Genomic DNA, 22,119 nt, shown 5'->3' with positions numbered 1-22,119 from the left:
CTCCTTGTATATATGTCTGTTTCTATATATATATATATATATATGGCTCGGCTATTTTGATGGCCTTTGCTCCTGTCTCTTCATGAATCTACTTTGCATCCCCTTGGCTTCATGTCATTCTCTAGTATCCAGAATATTGCCATATTGACATCAATGACAACCTAGGTCAACAAAGCTACCCCACATTTATGAATAACATCTTTAGTAAACTTGTTGACACAAGTAGTGTAATTAACTTAGGAGGATTCAAATACAAAGTAGCTTAGTTTGTGATAAGCTACCCCACATTTATGAATAACATCTTTAGTAAACTTGTTGACACAAGTAGTGTAATTAACTTAGGAGGATTCAGATTCAAATACAAAGTAGTGTAATTTGTGATATTTTTAGGCTACCGTTCTCTTAATTAAAAGAAGCTACCCACATTTATGAAAAGAAGCTACCCACATTTATGAATGGCATCTTGACATCTCTAGTAAACTTGTTGACACAAGTAGTGTAATTAACTTAGGAGGATTCAAATACAAAGTAGTGTAATTTGTGATATTAATTAAAAGAAGCTACCCACATTTATGAAAAGAAGCTACCCACATTTATGAATGGCATCTTGACATCTCTAGTAAACTTGTTGACACAAGTAGTGTAATTAACTTAGGAGGATTCAAATACAAAGTAGCGTAATTTGTGATATTTTTACGCTGCCGTTCTTTTAATTAAAAGAAGCTACCCACATTTATGAATGACATCTTTAGTAAAATAGTCGACACAAGTAGTGTAATTAAAAAGAAGCTACCCACATTTATGAATGACATCTTTAGTAAAATAGTTGACACAAGTAGTGTAATTAACTTAGGAGGATTCAAATACAAAGTAGTGTAATTTGTGATATTTTTAGGCTACTTTTCTTTTAATTAAAAGAAGCTACCCACATTTATGAATGACATCTTTAGTAAACTTACTAACACTACTAGTGTAATTAACTTACACTAGTAGTGTAATTAACTTAGGAGGATTCAAATTGGAATGACATCAGGAGGATTCAAATTGGAATGACATCTCTAGTAAACGTACGTGTTGACACAAGTAGTGTAATTAACTTAGGAGGATTTAACTTAGGAGGATTCAAATTGGAATGACATCTCTAGTAAACGTGTTGACAACTAACACTACTAGTGTAATTAACTTACACTAGTAGTGTAATTAACTTAGGAGGATTCAATTAACTTAGGAGGATTCAAATTGGAATGACATCAGGAGGATTCAAATTGGAATGACATCTCTAGTATGACATCTCCACTAAACTTGTTGACACAAGTAGTGTAATTAACTTAGGAGGATTTAACTTAGGAGGATTCAAATTGGAATGACATCTCTAGTAAACGTGTTGACACAAGTAGTGTAATTAACTTAGGAGGATTTAACTTAGGAGGATTCAAATTGGAATGACATCTCTAGTAAACGTGTTGACACAAGTAGTGTAATTAACTTAGGAGGATTTAACTTAGGAGGATTCAAATTGGAATGACATCTCTAGTAAACGTGTTGACACAAGTAGTGTAATTAACTTAGGAGGATTCAAATCGGAATGACATCTCTAGTAAACGCTACCCCACATTTATGAATTCAAATCGGAATGACATCTCTATCGGAATGACATCTCTAGTAAACGCTACCCCACATTTATGAATTCAAATCGGAATGACATCTCTATCGGAATGACATCTCTAGTAAACGCTACCCCACATTTATGAATTCAAATCGGAATGACATCTCTAGTAAACGCTACCCCACATTTATGAATGACATCTCTAATAAATGCTACCCCACATTTATGATTAACTTAGGAGGATAACGCTACCCCACATTTATGAATGACATCTCTAATAAATGCTACCCCACATTTATGATTAACTTAGGAGGATTCAAATCGGAATGACATCTCTAGTAAACGCTACCCCACATTTATGAATGACATCTCTAGTAAATGCTACCCACATTTATGAATGACATCTTAGGAGGATTCAAATCGGAATGACATCTCTAGTAAACGCTACCCCACATTTATGAATGACATCTCTAGTAAATGCTACCCACATTTATGAATGACATCTTTAGTAAACTTGTAAATGCTACCCACATTTATGAATGACATCTTTAGTAAACTTGTTGACACAAGTAGCCCCACATTTATGATTAACTTAGGAGGATTCAAATCGGAATGACATCTCTAGTAAACGCTACCCCACATTTATGAATGACATCTCTAGTAAATGCTACCCCACATTTATGAATGACATCTTTAGTAAACTTGTTGACACAAGTAGCCTAATGAACTTAGGAGGATTACTAAAACTTGTTGACACAAGTAGCCTAATGAACTTAGGAGGATTCAAATTGGACACAAGTAGCCTAATGAACTTAGGAGGATTCAAATTGGAATGACATCTCTAGTAAACTTGTTGACACAAGTAGCCTAATGAACTTAATGAACTTAGGAGGATTCAAATTAGAATGACATCTCTAGTAAACTTGTTGACACAAGTAGCCTAATGAACTTAGCATCTCTAGTAAACTTGTTGACACAAGTAGCCTAATGAACTTAGGAGGATTCAAATTGGAATTACATCTCTAGTAATTGGAATTACATCTCTAGTAAACTTGTTAACACAAGTAGTGTAATTAACTTAGGAGGATTCAAATTGGAATGACATCTCTAGTAAACGTGTTGACACAAGTAGTGTAATTAACTTAGGAGGATTCAAATTGGAATGACATCTCTAGTAAACGTGTTGACACAAGTAGTGTAATTAACTTAGGAGTAGCCTAATGAACTTAATGAACTTAGGAGGATTCAAATTGGAATGACATCTCTAGTAAACGTGTTGACACAAGTAGTGTAATTAACTTAGGAGTAGCCTAATGAACTTAATGAACTTAGGAGGATTCAAATTGGAATGACATCTCTAGTAAACTTGCTGACACAAGTAGCCTAATGAACTTAGGAGGATTCAAATTGGAATGACATCTCTAGTAAACTTGTTAACACAAGTAGTGTAATTAACTTAGGAGGATTCAAATTGGAATGACATCTCTAGTAAACTTGCTGACACAAGTAGCCTAATGAACTTAGGAGGATTCAAATTGGAATGACATCTCTAGTAAACTTGTTAACACAAGTAGTGTAATTAACTTAGGAGGATTCAAATTGGAATGACATCTCTAGTAAACGTATTGACACAAGTAGCCTAATGAACTTAGGAGGATTCAAATTGGAATGACATCTCTAGTAAACTTGTTAACACAAGTAGTGTAATTAACTTAGGAGGATTCAAATTGGAATGACATCTCTAGTAAACTTGTTAACACAAGTAGTGTAATTAACTTAGGAGGATTCAAATTGGAATGACATCTCTAGTAAACGTATTGACACAAGTAGCCTAATGAACTTAGGAGGATTCAAATTGGAATGACATCTCTAGTAAACTTGTTAACACAAGTAGTGTAATTAACTTAGGAGGATTCAAATTGGAATGACATCTCTAGTAAACGTATTGACACAAGTAGCCTAATGAACTTAGGAGGATTCAAATTGGAATGAGGAGGATTCAAATTGGAATGACATCTCTAGTAAACTTGTTAACACAAGTAGTGTAATTAACTTAGGAGGATTCAAATTGGAATGACATAATTGGAATGACATCTCTAGTAAACTTGTTAACACAAGTAGTGTAATTAACTTAGGAGGATTCAAATTGGAATGACATCTCTAGTAAACGTATTGACACAAGTAGTGTAATTAACTTAGGAGGATTCAAATTGGAATGACATCTCTAGTAAACTTGTTAACACAAGTAGTGTAATTAACTTAGGAGGATTCAAATTGGAATGACATCTCTAGTAAACGTATTGACACAAGTAGCCTAATGAACTTAGGAGGATTCAAATTGGAATGAGGAGGATTCAAATTGGAATGACATCTCTAGTAAACTTGTTAACACAAGTAGTGTAATTAACTTAGGAGGATTCAAATTGGAATGACATAATTGGAATGACATCTCTAGTAAACTTGTTAACACAAGTAGTGTAATTAACTTAGGAGGATTCAAATTGGAATGACATAATTGGAATGACATCTCTAGTAAACTTGTTAACACAAGTAGTGTAATTAACTTAGGAGGATTCAAATTGGAATGACATCTCTAGTAAACGTATTGACACAAGTAGTGTAATTAACTTAGGAGGATTCAAATTGGAATGACATCTCTAGTAAACTTGTTAACACAAGTAGTGTAATTAACTTAGGAGGATTCAAATTGGAATGACATCTCTAGTAAACCTATAATTAACTTAGGAGGATTCAAATTGGAATGACATCTCTAGTAAACGTATTGACACAAGTAGTGTAATTAACTTAGGAGGATTCAAATTGGAATGACATCTCTAGTAAACTTGTTAACACAAGTAGTGTAATTAACTTAGGAGGATTCAAATTGGAATGACATCTCTAGTAAACCTATAATTAACTTAGGAGGATTCAAATTGGAATGACATCTCTAGTAAACTTGTTAACACAAGTAGTGTAATTAACTTAGGAGGATTCAAATTGGAATGACATCTCTAGTAAACCTATAATTAACTTAGGAGGATTCAAATTGGAATGACATCTCTAGTAAACTTGTTAACACAAGTAGTGTAATTAACTTAGGAGGATTCAAATTGGAATGACATCTCTAGTAAACCTATAATTAACTTAGGAGGATTCAAATTGGAATGACATATAATTAACTTAGGAGGATTCAAATTGGAATGACATCTCTAGTAAACGTATTGACACAAGTAGTGTAATTAACTTAGGAGGATTCAAATTGGAATGACATCTCTAGTAAACGTGTTGACACAAGTAGTGTAATTAACTTAGGAGGATTCAAATTGGAATGACATCTCTAGTAAACGTATTGACACAAGTAGTGTAATTAACTTAGGAGGATTCAAATTGGAATGACATCTCTAGTAAACGTGTTGACACAAGTAGTGTAATTAACTTAGGAGGATTCAATTGACACAAGTAGTGTAATTAACTTAGGAGGATTCAAGTTGAATGACATCTCTAGTAATGTAATTATCTTAGGAGGATTCAAATTGGAATGACATCTCTAGTAAACAAGTAGTGTAATTAACTTAGGAGGATTCAATTGATACAAGTAGCCTAATTAACTTAGGAGGATTCAATTGATACAAGTAGCCTAATTAACTTAGGAGGATTCAAGTTGAATGACATCTCTAGATAATGTAATTATCTTAGGAGGATTCAAATTGGAATGACATCTCTAGTAAACGCTACCCCACATTTATGAATTCAAATCGGAATGACATGACATCTCTAGTAAACGCTACCCCACATTTATGAATGACATCTCTAGTAAATGCTACCCCACATTTATGATTAACTTAGGAGGATTCAAATGACATGACATCTCTAGTAAACGCTACCCCACATTTATGAATGACATCTCATTTATGAATGACATCTCTAGTAAATGCTACCCCACATTTATGATTAACTTAGGAGGATTCAAATCGGAATGACATCTCTAGTAAACGCTACCCCACATTTATGAATGACATCTCTAGTAAATGCTACCCCACATTTATGAATGACATCTTTAGTAAACTTGTTGACACAAGTAGCCTAATGAACTTAGGAGGATTCAAATTGGAATGACTATGACATCTTTAGTAAACTTGTTGACACAAGTAGCCTAATGAACTTAAGGAGGATTCAAATTGGAATGACATCTCTAGTAAACTTGTTGACACAAGTAGCCTAATGAACTTAATGAACTTACGAGGATTCAAATTGGAATGACATCTCTAGTAAACTTGTTGACACGTGTTGACACAAGTAGTGTAATTAAAGGATTCAAATTGGAATGACATCTCTAGTAAAAGTGTTGACACAAGTAGTGTAATTAACTTAGGAGGATTCAAGTTGAATGATATTTCTAGTAATGTAATTATCTTAGGAGGATTCAAATTGGAATGACATCTCTAGTAAACTTGTTGACACAAGTAGTGTAATTAACTTAGGAGGATTCAAATTGGAATGACATCTCTAGTAAACGTGTAGACACAAGTAGTGTAATTAACTTAGGAGGATTCAAATTGGAATGACATATCCACTAAACGTGTTGACGCAAGTAGTGTAATTAACTTAGGAGGATTCAAGTAGTGTAATTAACTTAGGAGGATTCAAGTTGAATGACATCTCTAGTAATGTAATTATCTTAGGAGGATTCAAATTGGAATGACATCTCTACTAAACTTGTTGACACAAGTAGTGTAATCAACTTAGGAGGATTCAAATTGGAATGACATCTCTAGTAAACGCTACCCCACATTTATGAATGACATCAAGGAGGATTCAAGTTGAATGACATCTCTAGTAATGTAATTATCTTAGGAGGATTCAAATTGGAATGACATCTCTACTAAACTTGTTGACACAAGTAGTGTAATTAACTTAGGAGGATTCAAATTGGAATGACATCTCTAGTAAACGCTACCCCACATTTATGAATGACATCTTTAATGACATCTTTAGTAAACTTGTTCACACAAGTAGCCTAATTAACTTAGGAGGATTCAAATTGGAATGACATCTCTAGTAAACATGTTGACACAAGTAGTGTAATTAACTTAGGAGGATTCAAATTGGAATGAGATCTCTAGTAAACGTGTTGACACAAGTAGTGTAATTAACTTAGGAGGTGTAATTAACTTAGGAGGATTCAAATTGGAATGACATCTCTACTAAACGTGTTGACACAATTAGTGTAATTAACTTAGGAGGATTCAATTGACACAAGTAGTGTAATTAACTTAGGAGGATTCAAGTTGGAATGAGATCTCTAGTAAACGTGTTTACACAAGTAGTGTAATTAACTTAGGAGGATTCAAATTGGAATGACATCTCTAGTAAACGCTACCCCACATTTATGAATGACATTAAATCTTTAATGACATCTTTAGTAAACTTGTTCACACAAGTAGCCTAATTAACTTAGGAGGATTCAAATTGGAATGACATCTCTAGTAAACATGTTGACACAAGTAGTGTAATTAACTTAGGAGGATTCAAATTGGAATGAGATCTAGTAGTGTAATTAACTTAGGAGGATTCAAATTGGAATGAGATCTCTAGTAAACGTGTTGACACAAGTAGTGTAATTAACTTAGGAGGATTCAAATTGGAATGACATCTCTACTAAACGTGTTGACACAATTAGTGTAATTAACTTAGGAGGATTCAATTGACACAAGTAGTGTAATTAACTTAGGAGGATTCAAGTTGGAATGAGATCTCCACTAAACGTGTTTACACAAGTAGTGTAATCTAGTAAACGTGTTGACACAAGTAGTGTAATTAACTTAGGAGGATTCAAATTGGAATGACATCTCTACTAAACGTGTTGACACAATTAGTGTAATTAACTTAAGGAGGATTCAATTGACACAAGTAGTGTAATTAACTTAGGAGGATTCAAGTTGGAATGAGATCTCCACTAAACGTGTTTACACAAGTAGTGTAATTAACTTAGGAGGAATCAAATTGGAATGACATCTCTACTAAACGTGTTGACACAAGTAGTGTAATTAACTTAGGAGGATTCAATTGACACAAGTAGCCTAATTAACTTAGGAGGATTCAAGTTGGAATGACATCTCTAGTAAACTTGTTGACACAAGTAGTGTAATTAACTTAGGAAATTAACTTAGGAGGATTCAAATTGGAATGACATAATTAGTGTAATTAACTTAGGAGGAATCAAATTGGAATGACATCTCTACTAAACGTGTTGACACAAGTAGTGTAATTAACTTAGGAGGATTCAATTGACACAAGTAGCCTAATTAACTTAGGAGGATTCAAGTTGGAATGACATCTCTAGTAAACTTGTTGACACAAGTAGTGTAATTAACTTAGGAAATTAACTTAGGAGGATTCAAATTGGAATGACATAATTAACTTAGGAGGAATCAAATTGGAATGACATCTCTACTAAACGTGTTGACACAAGTAGTGTAATTAACTTAGGAGGATTCAATTGGAATGACATCTCTACTAAACGTGTTGACACAAGTAGTGTAATTAACTTAGGAGGATTCAATTGACACAAGTAGCCTAATTAACTTAGGAGGATTCAAGTTGGAATGACATCTCTAGTAAACTTGTTGACACAAGTAGTGTAATTAACTTAGGAAATTAACTTAGGAGGATTCAAATTGGAATGACATAATTAACTTAGGAGGAATCAAATTGGAATGACATCTCTACTAAACGTGTTGACACAAGTAGTGTAATTAACTTAGGAGGATTCAATTGGAATGACATAATTAACTTAGGAGGAATCAAATTGGAATGACATCTCTACTAAACGTGTTGACACAAGTAGTGTAATTAACTTAGGAGGATTCAATTGGAATGACATAATTAACTCAGGAGGAATCAAGTTGGAATGACATCTCTAGTAAACGTGTTGACACAAGTAGTGTAATTAACTTAGGAAATTAACTTAGGAGGATTCAAATTGGAATGACATAATTAACTTAGGAGGAATCAAATTGGAATGACATCTCTACTAAACGTGTTGACACAAGTAGTGTAATTAACTTAGGAGGATTCAATTGGAATGACATAATTAACTCAGGAGGAATCAAATTGGAATGACATCTCTACTAAACGTGTTGACACAAGTAGTGTAATTAACTTAGGAGGATTCAATTGACACAAGTAGTGTAATTAACTTAGGAGGATTCAAGTTGGAATGACATCTCTAGTAAACTTGTTGACACAAGTAGTGTAATTGTTGACACAAGTAGTGTAGTGTAATTAACTTAGGAGGATTCAATTGACACAAGTAGCCTAATTAACTTAGGAGGATTCAAGTTGGAATGACATCTCTAGTAAACTTGTTGACACAAGTAGTGTAATTAACTTAGGAAATTAACTTAGGAGGATTCAAATTGGAATGACATAATTAACTTAGGAGGAATCAAATTGGAATGACATCTCTACTAAACGTGTTGACACAAGTAGTGTAATTAACTTAGGAGGATTCAATTGGAATGACATAATTAACTCAGGAGGAATCAAATTGGAATGACATCTCTACTAAACGTGTTGACACAAGTAGTGTAATTAACTTAGGAGGATTCAATTGACACAAGTAGTGTAATTAACTTAGGAGGATTCAAGTTGGAATGACATCTCTAGTAAACTTGTTGACACAAGTAGTGTAATTGTTGACACAAGTAGTGTAATTAACTTAGGAGGATTCAAATTGGAATGACATCTCTCATAAACGCTACCCCACATTTATGAATGACATCTTTAGTAAACTTGTTGACACAAGTAGTGTAATTAACTTAGGAGGATTCAAATTGGAATGACATCTCTCATAAACGCTACCCCACATTTATGAATGACATCTTTAGTAAACTTGTTGACACAAGTACCCTAATTAACTTAGGAGGATTCAAATTGGAATGACATCTCTCATAAACGCTACCCCACATTTATGAATGACATCTTTAGTAAACTTGTTGACACAAGTACCCTAATTAACTTAGGAGGATTCAAATTGGAATGCCATCTCTCCTAAACGTGTTGACTTAGGAGGATTCAAATTGGAATGACATCTCTAGTAAACGTGTTGACACAAGTACTGTAATTAACTTAGGATGATTCAAATTGGAATGAGATCTCTAACTTAGGAGGATTCAAATTGGAATGAGATCTCTAACTTAGGAGGATTCAAATTGGAATGAGATCTCTAGTAAACTTGTTGACACAAGTAGTGTAATAAACGTGTTGACACAAGTAGTGTAATTAACTTAGGAGGATTCAAATTGGAATGATATCTCTCATAAATGCTACCCCACATTTATGAATGACATCTTTAATGACATCTTTAGTAAACTTGTTGACACAAGTAGCTGAATGACATCTTTAGTAAACTTGTTGACACAAGTAGCCTAATTAACTTAGGAGGATTCTTGGAATGACATCTCTAGTAAACGTGTCCTAATTAACTTAGGAGGATTCAAATTGGAATGAGATGTCTAACTTAGGAGGATTCAAAGTGGAATGAGATCTCTAGTAAACTTGTTGACACAAGTAGTGTAATTAACTTAGGAGGATTCAAATTGGAATGACATCTCTAGTAAACTTGTTGACACAAATCTAGTAAACTTGTTGACACAAGTAGTGTAATTAACTTAGGAGGATTCAAATTGGAATGACATCTCTAGTAAACTTGTTGACACAAAGTAGTGTAGTAAACTTGTTGACACAAAGTAGTGTAATTAACTTAGGAGGATTCAAATTGGCCACTTGCTAGCATGGAACTAACCAAATTCCTAGCAAAATTGGTGAAAATAAAGTGAAGTTAATCCCTTGGGCTTCTACATCTCTAGTAAACGTGTTGACACAAGTAGTGTAATTAACTTAAGGGGGATTCAAATTGGAATAACATCTCTAGTAAACTTATTGATTCAAATTAGTGTAATTAACTTGGAAGGATTCAAATTAGTGTAATTAAACGTGTTGACACAAGTAGTGTAATTAACTTAAGGGGGATTCAAATTGGAATAACAACTCTAGTAAACTTGTTGATTCAAATTAGTGTAATTAACTTGGAAGGATGATTCAAATTAGTGTAATTAACTTGGAAGGATTCAAATTAGTGTAATTAACTTAAAGGAGGATTCAAATTGGCCACTTGTTAGCATGGAACTAATAAAATTCCTAGCAAAATTGGTGAAAATAAATTGAAGTTAATCCCTTGGGCTTCTAAGTTACCATTGGGCATGCACAATTTTTTTGGAAGTAAAATCTCACAATTTTTTTGGAAGTAAAATCTCCGTCTGCACAAGATCCCTAATATAAATGATATGGGTGATTAACTCAATTGTTTATAACTGAACATTTAAGTAGCATCATCTATCGTCTTGGCCTAATTGTGGGCCTTAATCAACATATTAGAAACCAAAGGATTCAAATTTGAATCATCGAGGAAATTATATGGGTGACTAACTCAATTGTTTATAACTAAACATTTAAGTAGCATCATCTATCGTCCTGGCCTAATTGTGGGCCTTAATCAACATATTAGAAACCAAATGATTCAAATTTGAATCATTGAGGAAATGATATGGGTGCTAACTCAATAGTTTATAACTAAGTAGCATCATCTATCGTCCTGGCCTAATTGTGGGCCTTAATCAACATATTTGAAACCAAAGGATTCAAATTTGATATATGTGAACCTTCTAACAAATCATACTTTAAAATTATATCAAATTTGATTTAAATCCATCACATCAATGAGAAAATGATATGGGTGACTGACTCAATTGTTTATAACTATGAACATTTAAGTAACATCATCTAACTATGAACATTTAAGTAACATCTTATAAACATTTAAGTAACATCATCTAACTATGAACATTTAAGTAACATCTTAAAATTATATCAAATTTGATTTAAATCCATCACATCAATGAGAAAATGATATGGGTGACTGACTCAATTGTTTATAACTATGAACATTTAAGTAACATCATCTAACTGTGAACATTTAAGTAACATCTTATAAACATTTAAGTAACATCATCTAACTATGAACATTTAAGTAACATCTTCTATCGTCCTGGCCTAATTGTGGGCCTTAATCAACATAAGAAACCAAAGGATTCAAATTTGATATATGTGAACCTTCTAACCAATCATATTTTAAAATTATATCAAATTTGATTTTAAAATTATATCAAATTTGATTTAAACATTTAAGTAACATCTTCTATCGTCCTGGCCTAATTGTGGGCCTTAATCAACATAAGAAACCAAAGGATTCAAATTTGATATATGTGAACCTTCTAACCAATCATATTTTAAAATTATATCAAATTTGATTTTAAAATTATATCAAATTTGATTTAAATCCATAGTAATGCCATTGCATTGAATTTTTAGCTTCATTGGCTTAATTGTGCTTAAAGGCCAGATTCAAGAACACAATTAGAGCTAACCTTTATTAGTCAAACAACTTCCGAAATTCCCATGGCTTTTGAAGATACAGTTAAAAATACAATAAGTTTTCCATTTTCATACTCTTTAATTATATCAAATTTGATTTAAATCCATAGTACACTTAAAACTACAATAAGTTTTCCATTTCTATACTCTTTAATTATATCAAATTTGATTTAAATCCATAGTAATGCCATTGCATTGAATTTTTAGCTTCATTGGCTAAGCATTGTGCTTAAAGGCCAGATCCAAGAACACAATTAGAGCTAACCTTTATTAGTCAAACAACTTCCGAAATTCCCATGGCTTTTGAAGATACAGTTAAAAATACAATAAGTTTTCCATTTTCATACTCTTTAATTATATCAAATTTGATTTAAATCCATAGTACACTTAAAACTACAATAAGTTTTCCATTTCTATACTCTTTAATTATATCAAATTTGATTTAAATCCATAGTAATGCCATTGCATTGAATTTTTAGCTTCATTGGCTAAGCATTGTGCTTAAAGGCCAGATCCAAGAACACAATTAGAGCTAACCTTTATTAGTCAAACAACTTGCAAAATGCAATGTCCATGGCTCCTGAAGATACAGTTAAAAATACAATAAGTTTTCCATTTCTATACTCTTTAGAAGCGATTGGATGTTTTCCATTTCTATACTCTTTAGAAGCGATTGGATGTCCATGGCTCTTGAAGATACAGTTAAAAATACAATAAGTTTTCCATTTCTATACTCTTTAGAAGCAATTGGATGTAGCTCTCTTGTAATGACTGATCTACAATTACAAACATAATGTGAATATTAGCATACATATGGGGCATTCATATGATAGTTACATATGCATGAACCGCATGTATTGCACTAATATACATATTGGCTAATATCGGAAAATGTTTAAATTAGGGTAATGAATTATCGAAATAAATTTCTATCTCACTAGGATATAATGAATATATCAAATTAGGTACTAATGAATATATCAAATTAGGTACTTGATATTTATACCACCTTTATATACATATATATATGTATGATAATCATTAATCAAAGGAAAATATAAAATATATAAATTTATAAATTTATTTAATTTACAATTAATTTGCTTAAAATAAATAATTTATTTAATTTACAATTAATTTGCTTAAAATAAATAAAATAATTTATTAAAATTATAAATAAAGTAAATTAAAATTCAAATCCAACCTACGCAACATATCCTTTTGAAAGTGAATAATCTACTTAATCAAATATTACCAAATCAAGTAAGGTTCAAGTCGATAGAAGAGCATGATGAGCTCCACGCAATAGGAGACAAAGGCACAAACACTGAGATGGGAAAGGGAAAAAGGTCGATGGTTGTAAGAAATATAAGGAGAAGGGGTGCAACTTAGAAGGGGATCTTTGGCCTTTGGAGTGTAGTGCAGGGAGGAGGAATTTACAGCATGATGAGCTCCACGTAACAGGAGACAAAGGCACAAACACTGAGACGGGAAAGGGAGAAAGGTCGGTCGTTCTAAGAAATATAAGAAGGGGTGCAACTTAGAAGGGGATCTTTGGCCTTTGGAGTGTAGTGTAGGGAGAAGGAATTTACAATAGAGAGCCACAGATAGAGAGAAGCCTTGATTGTTCTTGAAGCTTTTGGGCATGCGAGTTAGAATACTTCAAATTTTGAAGTACTTTGGAGTTGGGTATCGAGATTGTGTTTAGTTTGGTAGGGAGGTTTTGGTCTTTTGGTAACGGGAGCAAATTAAGTGCTACAACAATGCGGATCGACTTCAACTCGGAAGCTAGGTATGTATCTATGTATTAAATTTGACAAATTCTGCTTTAAAACACTACTGTCTGAATTTTGGGCTTTGTTATTGTCAAATTCTATTAATTAGGGGTTTGTTTTGGTATTACAACTCTTAGAAAGTCTATTTTAACTTGCATCCAACCATGCAAGATACAAGATTTCCAACCTCTTGGAAACTGAGATTATTATTTTGTCTAAGTTTTCTCATAATTTTGAATAAGTTTTGCAAACTGGGATTATTATGTGAAAATGCAATTTAAATCTAGCCTTTGAATGCCCAAAGTTCCATGTTCCTTAAAAGAGGATGAAATCTCATGACCATTGCGATCTTTAAACGGGTAATGGGAATTATATACCTAAATTATACTATTATGATATCTCTTTAAATTACCATTTTACCATTATGATATCTCTTTAAGTTACCATTTTTTTTCTAAGTCATCAATTTTTTTGAGTTTTGGAATTTACAATAGAGAGCCACAAATAGAGAGAAGCCTTGATTGTTCTTGAAACTTTTGGACACGCGGGTTAGAATACTTCAAATTTTGAAGTATTTTGGAGTTGGGTACTGAGATTGTGCCCAGCTTGGTAGGGAGGTTCCTGTCTTTTGGTAATGGGAGAAAATTGAGTGCTACAACAGTGCGGGATTGACTTCAAACTCGGAAGCCAGGTATGTGTCTGTGTATTAAATTTGACAGATTCTGCTTTAAAACACTACTGTCTGAATTCTAGGCTTCGTTATTGTCAAATTCTATTAATTAGGGGTTTGTTTTGGTATGGGTATTACAGCTCTTAGAAAGTTTATTTTTAACTTGCATCCAACCATGCAAGATACAAGATTTCCAACCTCTTTGGAAGCTATAATTGCTATCCATTTTCTCATTATTTTGTCCAAGTTTTGCAAACTGGGATTATTATGTGAAAATGCAATTTAAATCTAGCATTTGAATGCCCAAAGCTCCATGTTCCTTAAAAGAGGATGAAATTTCATGACCATTGCTTGATCTTTAAACGGGTAATGGGAATTAGATACCTAAATTCTACTACTATGATATCTCTTTAAATTACCATTTTACCATTATGATATCCCTTTAAATTACCATTTTTTTTCCAAGTTATCAATTTTTTTGAGTTTTTTTAGGTCCCAGGTTTTTGCCAATATTTTCCAATAATTTTCTTCATATCATACTTTAATCCCATTAGGCCTCTAAACCAACATTGTAAATACATAGTAATGCCATTGCATGGAAACTTTTAATGGATTACAAACATAAGCTTTATTTGCTAAGCATTGTGCTTAAAGGCCAGATCCAAGAACACAATTAGAGCTAACCCATGGCTTCCCAAGGTACACTTAAAAAACAATAAGTTTGCCACTGCTATACTCTTTTAAATTTGTTGGATGTAACACTCTTAGAAAGTCTACTTTTAACTTGCAAATCCAACCATTCAAGATACAAGTTTTCCAACCTCTTTGGAAGCTATAGCTGCTATCCATTTTCTCATTAATTTAGTTTTGCAAACTGGGATTATTATGTGAAAATGCAATTTAAATCTGGCAATTGAATGCCAAAAGCTCCATGTTCCTTAAAGAGGATGAAATTTCATGACCATTTCTTGATCTTTAAAGGGGTAATGAGAGTTATATACCTAAATGCTACTATTTTGATCTCTTTTTTTTCTAAGTTTTTCAGGTTACCATTTTTTTTTGAATTTTTTAGGTCCTAGGTTTTTGCCAGTGTTTTCCAATATTTTCTTTGAAACATTTATTTCTAGAGGCTCTGCAATATCCTCCCCTAAACGATATTTGCAACATTACTTCTACCTTTATTTCCCTTTGGAAACTACATACGCTAAACTTATTTTTTTTTGCATAGTTTGCTTTGTCACCTCTACGTCGTTAGCCTTTTCAAAGATCATCAGAAGAAGTAAAATAGAGATCATAAAAGAAAATCAAGTATATTTTATGATAATTAGGAACATATGTATTTCAGCTTATTGAGTTTGGCATTTTGAACATCTTATCATTGTTTTTATCCCTTGAATCTTGGCCTTAGTCAGTTTGCTAAAAGAGTATTTGCTTGGCAAATTATATTTCGTAAATTCATTTTTTTGCAATAGATGGTGCACCTTTTCCACAGAGAAAAGAGATTTGTATGCACCATCCCTGAAACACAGACAAAAGAGATTTGTATGCACCATCCCTGAAACACAGACAAAAGAGATTTGTATGCACCATCCCTATTTTGCAGTAGATGGTGCACCTATTTTGCAATAGATGGTGCACCTTGTCCACAGACAAAAGAGATTTGTATGCACCATCCCTAAAACACAGACAAAAGAGATTTGTATGCACCATCCCTATTTTGCAATAGATGGTGCACCTTTTCCACAGACAAAAGAGATTTGTATGCACCTTCCCTGAAACATAGAATGCCATCTACTAAAACTTGAAGTACACAGCTAATTAAGTGATCCGAAATAAACATGGCGTAATATTAAGAAAATTAATTAGCATACGAGAAAGACCAAAATGCTAGCCACACGCTTGGCCACCTATTCACCCATTAAATTGTGGAACCTCACAAGCCGCAAGAAAGACAAAAAAAAAAGACAAGGGAGCGTTGTTGTTTGGGGAAGCTGAAGTCTTAGGCACGTGTGACCTCCTCACTTCCAATAGGAAATGCTCCAATTTATCTAGAAAATGCCAGTAACAGGAGGAAGAGGGTTCCTTTTGCAAATTTTGGCAGAGACTCCGACTTTGCTGTAGAACAGACTGTGAATGGCCTATAGGGCATAATAATCTGTAAGTCTCTGCAAGTGCTGATAATAATAGAGTTAGCATTGTCATTTGATGCTGGTTTTCCCAAATTGGGTTGATTGCATTTCTCTGTTCATCGTTTAGATAGTTGTTGTAAGTCCATATAGCTATTAACTTTCTGCCCTATGTAATCTAATAGGTGGTGTCGCACAAACATTAGAATGTTGTGCGTCATTCAAATTTCACCTACAACAGTCCATTTATTTTGGTGTTCGTTTCCTGTGGTTCAGTAATCTGTGGTGTATAATGGTTGATTGTGAGATAGAGAAGTGATATGTGGTTTACAATGGTTCCTATGTTCGGAAGTCATATCACTGGTTTGAGCGTCATTCAAATTTCACCTACAACAGTCCATTTATTTTGGTGTTCGTTTCCTGTGGTTCAGTAATCTGTGGTGTATAATGGTTGATTGTGAGATAGAGAAGTGATATGTGGTGTACAATGTTTCCTATGTTCGGAAGTCATATCACTGGTTTGAGTGATTGGGAAATGGGCCTTCTCACAAAGCATTGCCTTGAGCCATTTACATTCTGGCCTGAACCTTATTTATCAACCTTTCATTGGTAATCAATTCCTGAGAGATGTTGCTTTGCAATTAAAAAAACACGATACAAGTTGTTGGTTAGATTTCAGATCCATGGCAGGGTGTCTTCTTCCAATATTGGGATTAATGGGGAGACATTTATGTTCAGTGTTGGTTGTCGCAAATCATGCAAATCATACAATGAGAGGTAATGGAGAGGCTTCTAACGTCACTGAATATAACACCAGTGAATAGGACATGGGGAAGCACATTTAGAGTAGTACATCTAATATGGAATGCAGAGGACGTAGTGCTTTATATTCCGCAACAAGAATCTATGTTGATGGCATGGATAGGCGATAGGCCCATTGCCTATGGATCATTAGAGATGATCCAAATTGCCTATGGATCATTAGAGATGATCCAAATTGCCTATGGATCATCAGAGATGATCCAGATTCCTATATAAGATATGAGATTCCAACTCATAATGTTTTAAAATGTGAACTACAGATTTCAAACCTCTTTCCTGCTCTGGCCGATTCTTGAAAGAAGCAGCATTTTGATATCTGTAGCTTTCATAGGAAGAGATCTGAAAGCTAATTAGCAAGATCCAGATTCCTATATAAGATATGAGATTCCAACTCATCATGTTTTAAAATGTGAACTACAGATTTCAAACCTCTTTCCTGCTCTGGCCGATTCTTGAAAGAAGCAGCATTTTGATATCTGTAGCTTTCATAGGAAGAGATCTGAAAGCTAATTAGCAAAACAGATTCCATGCAATGTCTTTAATTCCTTTTATAGGCAGAATAAGCATAACTGACAACATATATGAAATAAGATGGACTGTTTTTTTCAACCCAGCGAAGATTCTTGGCTGGAGATTCAAAGCATGCTAATAGGAATTGACCCATAGCAAGTTCAGACTGATTTTTCGTGAGGAGGATGAATGCATGAAGTGAACATGTCATCCAGTCTCACCATTGCACACTGATCAATGATTATGTTGTAACAATGTCCTTCTCTACAGTTGTAAATAATATGATTTGGTAATGGTATTCTCACACTTTTTATAGAATGTACAGATAGTGGAACTAACAATTTTAAATCATAAACACCCACTAATGCAATACTTTGTGTAGTCTCACTTTGTGGTAAACAAAGCATTGCCTCGTGAACTTTATCAGTCCTAATAGTAATGAGTGAACAATATTTGTTGGACAAAAGCTTTGAGTCCATGCACATTAGTTGAAAGGGAAGCTCTGCACATTTATAACACAATACGTTGTGTAGTCTCACTTTGTGATAAACAAAGCATTGCCTCAAGAATAATAGTAGTAAGGAGTAAGCAATATTTGCTGGACAAAAGCTTTGAGTCCATGCACATTGCTTAAAAGGGAAGCTCTGCCCATTTATAGTGTGTTTTTGCCAATCTTATTTGGCAATTGCATTTGTCTATACCTTACCATATCTTAGTATCTCTCCTATCTCTCAATTACCACCTTACCAAATGTACTTAGGAGGTTACCATCTTTCGAATGACCCTTCTTGTGCACTATCTCTTTACCTTTAATATTGGTTGGAAAATTTGGTTAATCAGTGCAGCCAAGTCTAATTTCAAAAGAGGAAATAAAAACAACTTAAGTTAGTAAAATGTAATTTTTGAACACATATATTCAGATTTAAAAAGTATCAGCTTCCTTTAAAATTCAAATGGCATTGGTACACAACAAAATAGTTTATAGGTTATCACTATTGCAAAATAGGCGCCTGTACAAGTATCGGGCTATGAGGTGGCTTAGGGCCAGAATAACTAATGATTCATGAAATGTAGTAAGAACGGGCTATGAGGTGGCTTAGGGCCAGAATAACTAATGATTCATGAAATGTAGTAAGAACAAGTTATTATCAGGCTCTGAGGTGGTTTAGGACCAAAATAACTAATGAAAGGTAGTAACAACATGCTATTAGATGATGATACTAATAGGGATAGGTTATAATCTGCATTTTTTTTATTTCAATTTGGAATCACTGCACACAGCTGAAACCGATCTTTTATCTCAATTTTTTTTTTTTTTTTTTTTTTAATTATATATCGAATGGACGTGGCTGGGAGGGATCTCAAAGCAAGTGTCATATAGAGGTCCACAATAAAAGAATGTAAAAGTAGAAATATAAAAATGGAGGCATCAGAGCCTGGGCAGAGCTTTGGAGGATTATGTCTTCCAAGTCATAGTTATTAAACTTTGCAAGTATGTCAATCTGGTTTGGGACGATTTTTAGATAACAATTTGGGTGGATAAGGATTTTGCCAATAGTTGGAACAACCTGTGGATCTCAGCAATGTTTTGTCGATATGTGTGGGGTGCAGGTGCCAAGGGATGAAAGGGGATGAAAGAGATTGTTTGGGAAGTATATCTAAACTACTTAGATAGTTAGATCTTCGATTTCTCTATTGTGATAGCTGCTCATACTCCCTCACCTTCCTAGATTTCAATAACTAATTTAAGAGCTTTAGAGGTGGTAGACTGTAGCATCCAGTTGGAAAGAGCAACATTGTGGGAGAGTGAAAGCGAAGTAAAGGTTTTAAAAATTGTGTTTTTGGTTTGAGGATCCAAGGCAATATTGTGGAATAATTTAATGGTTTTTTTCATGCCACTCAAAGTGGCTAGCTAGCCACCCACTCCATCCTCTTTCCTTTTAACCATGTTAAAGTCTTCTTCAATAACCTACTTTACATTAGAGAGGGACTGCGTTATTTAGTCTCACAATTGCGATCATGCCCACAAGTAATTAGGGGGCATACATTAAAAGAAGGGACTGCGTCATTTAGTCTCACAATTGCAGTCTACTTTACATTAGAGAGGGACTGCGTTATTTAGTCTCACAATTGCGATCATGCCCACAAGTAATTAGGGGGCATACATTAAAAGAAGGGACTGCGTCATTTAGTCTCACAATTGCAGTCATGCCCACATGCCCACAAGTAATTAGGGGTCATACACTAAAAGAAGATCCCTAACCATGATGGTTAAAAGTACAATGTAGTCTAGTAACATCTAGTAGCAAGGTCTTGCACTTTGTCAATAATGTCAAGGTTAATTGAGGTTAACTGACATCCTATTGCATAGAGTACTCTTCCCTGATCTTGGATCTGCTTCAATCACTGGAGTGAGGGCATCACGGCCATGGAAATCATCCCAGAATCATCTCTTTCAAAGGACATTGCCATCCACTGGAAGATTTCAGATGCAAAGATACAATAGCATGTCAATTTTTGACATCATAGTTCAGATCTGCACTTAAATGATTGATCCGATAAGTCCTTAAAAGTTTTAGAGCTTTAGATTGTTCTTGTCATAACCGTAAAATTCTATAAAGAAATATTCAGGAGTGCAAATACTTCATTATATGAACTAATCCAAAGCAATGGATAGGTAGTGTCTTTTCTGCATAAAATCTTCCAATCTTGAAACTGGGACAAGAGGATCATACTTCAAACAAAAATCACATGAGATCTACATTACTAAGAAATTACAGCTTTTGTTGTCATAGCAAAACAATGTCTTTTCTGCATAAAATCTTCCAATCTTAGAAACAATCACATGAGATCTACATTACTAAGAAATTACAGCTTTTGTTGTCATAGCAAAACAATGTCTTTTCTGCATAAAATCTTCCAATCTTAGAAACTGGGACAAGAGGATCATACTTCAAACAAAAATCACATGAGATCTACATTACTAAGAAATTACAGCTTTTTTCGTTTTAGCAAAACAAAAAAATCACTTAGACTTAAATTACAGCTTTTGTTGTTATAGCAAAACAAAAAAATCACTGAGACACAATCTTAGATATGCACTGGGTCCTCTCTTTTATAAGCCAAGAGAAGGGGCCCTCTATTTTATTAGCGGGTCAAACTCATCAAGCAGGAGATCATCCTAGAAAAGCTTAAGTCATTTGTAGCTGATATCGGATTGAGCCATACCATCTCTATTCATGAGAAGGGAGGACATTCCTTTCTGTTTTTGGGCATATTGATAAAACTTTATGCGGACGGTCATATCACTCTATTTGCTCCATTACCCCGAATCTCACACAAGATCACTACTATACGAGAGACGCATCAAGCATTGATTACGCCAATTACGAACCCGGAAGATCTATAGAGACATCAAAAGAGCGTCATCGAGCTCTATAGTCACAAATTAGTGAGTTATCTTGCATTTTACTGCAAGAGCCATAATTCCCACAAAACCAAGGAGTAACTGAGGCAGAAAATGCTCACTGCGTGTCTACTGCACTTGGCAAAAATCTCTTCCACCTCCTTAACTATTTTATTGGCTTAAGACAAGATGTTGTGTCATGTTCCTTCCTAAATTAATTTGGAAAAAGACTAATTATTGCATTTATTAATTTGGAAAAAGACGAATTATTGCATTTTGGGGCCAATTTTGGAGATAGTGGGGCTCATTCGATTTTTATTATTACGAGATTAGACTTAGGAGAAGTTATTTTGTTGCATTTTGGGGGCCAATTTTGGAGATAGTGGGGCCCATTCATTTTTTATTATGAGATTAGACTTAGGAGAAGTTATTTTGTTGTGGTTAAATTATTGCATTTTGGGGGCCAATTTTGGAGATAGTGGGCCCATTTGATTTTTATTAGGAGATTAGACTTAGGAGAAGTTATTTTGTTGTGGTTAAATTTTACATGGGGGCCACCCACACTAGGTAAATACACACTTCTTAGTTCGGTTTGCATAGAGGTGGTTAAGTTTTACATGGTGCTGGTTAAGTGAGGGCCCACGATGGAGGTAAAATTGGAGGGAAAAGTGTTCCACGAAATATATATAAGGAAGGAATCTCTCCTCATT

Source organism: Pinus tabuliformis, chromosome 6 (assembly GCF_031772625.1).
Source record: "Pinus tabuliformis cultivar Carrire ecotype Pingquan chromosome 6, CPIR1, whole genome shotgun sequence".
Classification (NCBI taxonomy): Eukaryota; Viridiplantae; Streptophyta; class Pinopsida; order Pinales; family Pinaceae; genus Pinus; species Pinus tabuliformis.
Note: the sequence above shows the minus strand (reverse complement) of the source record.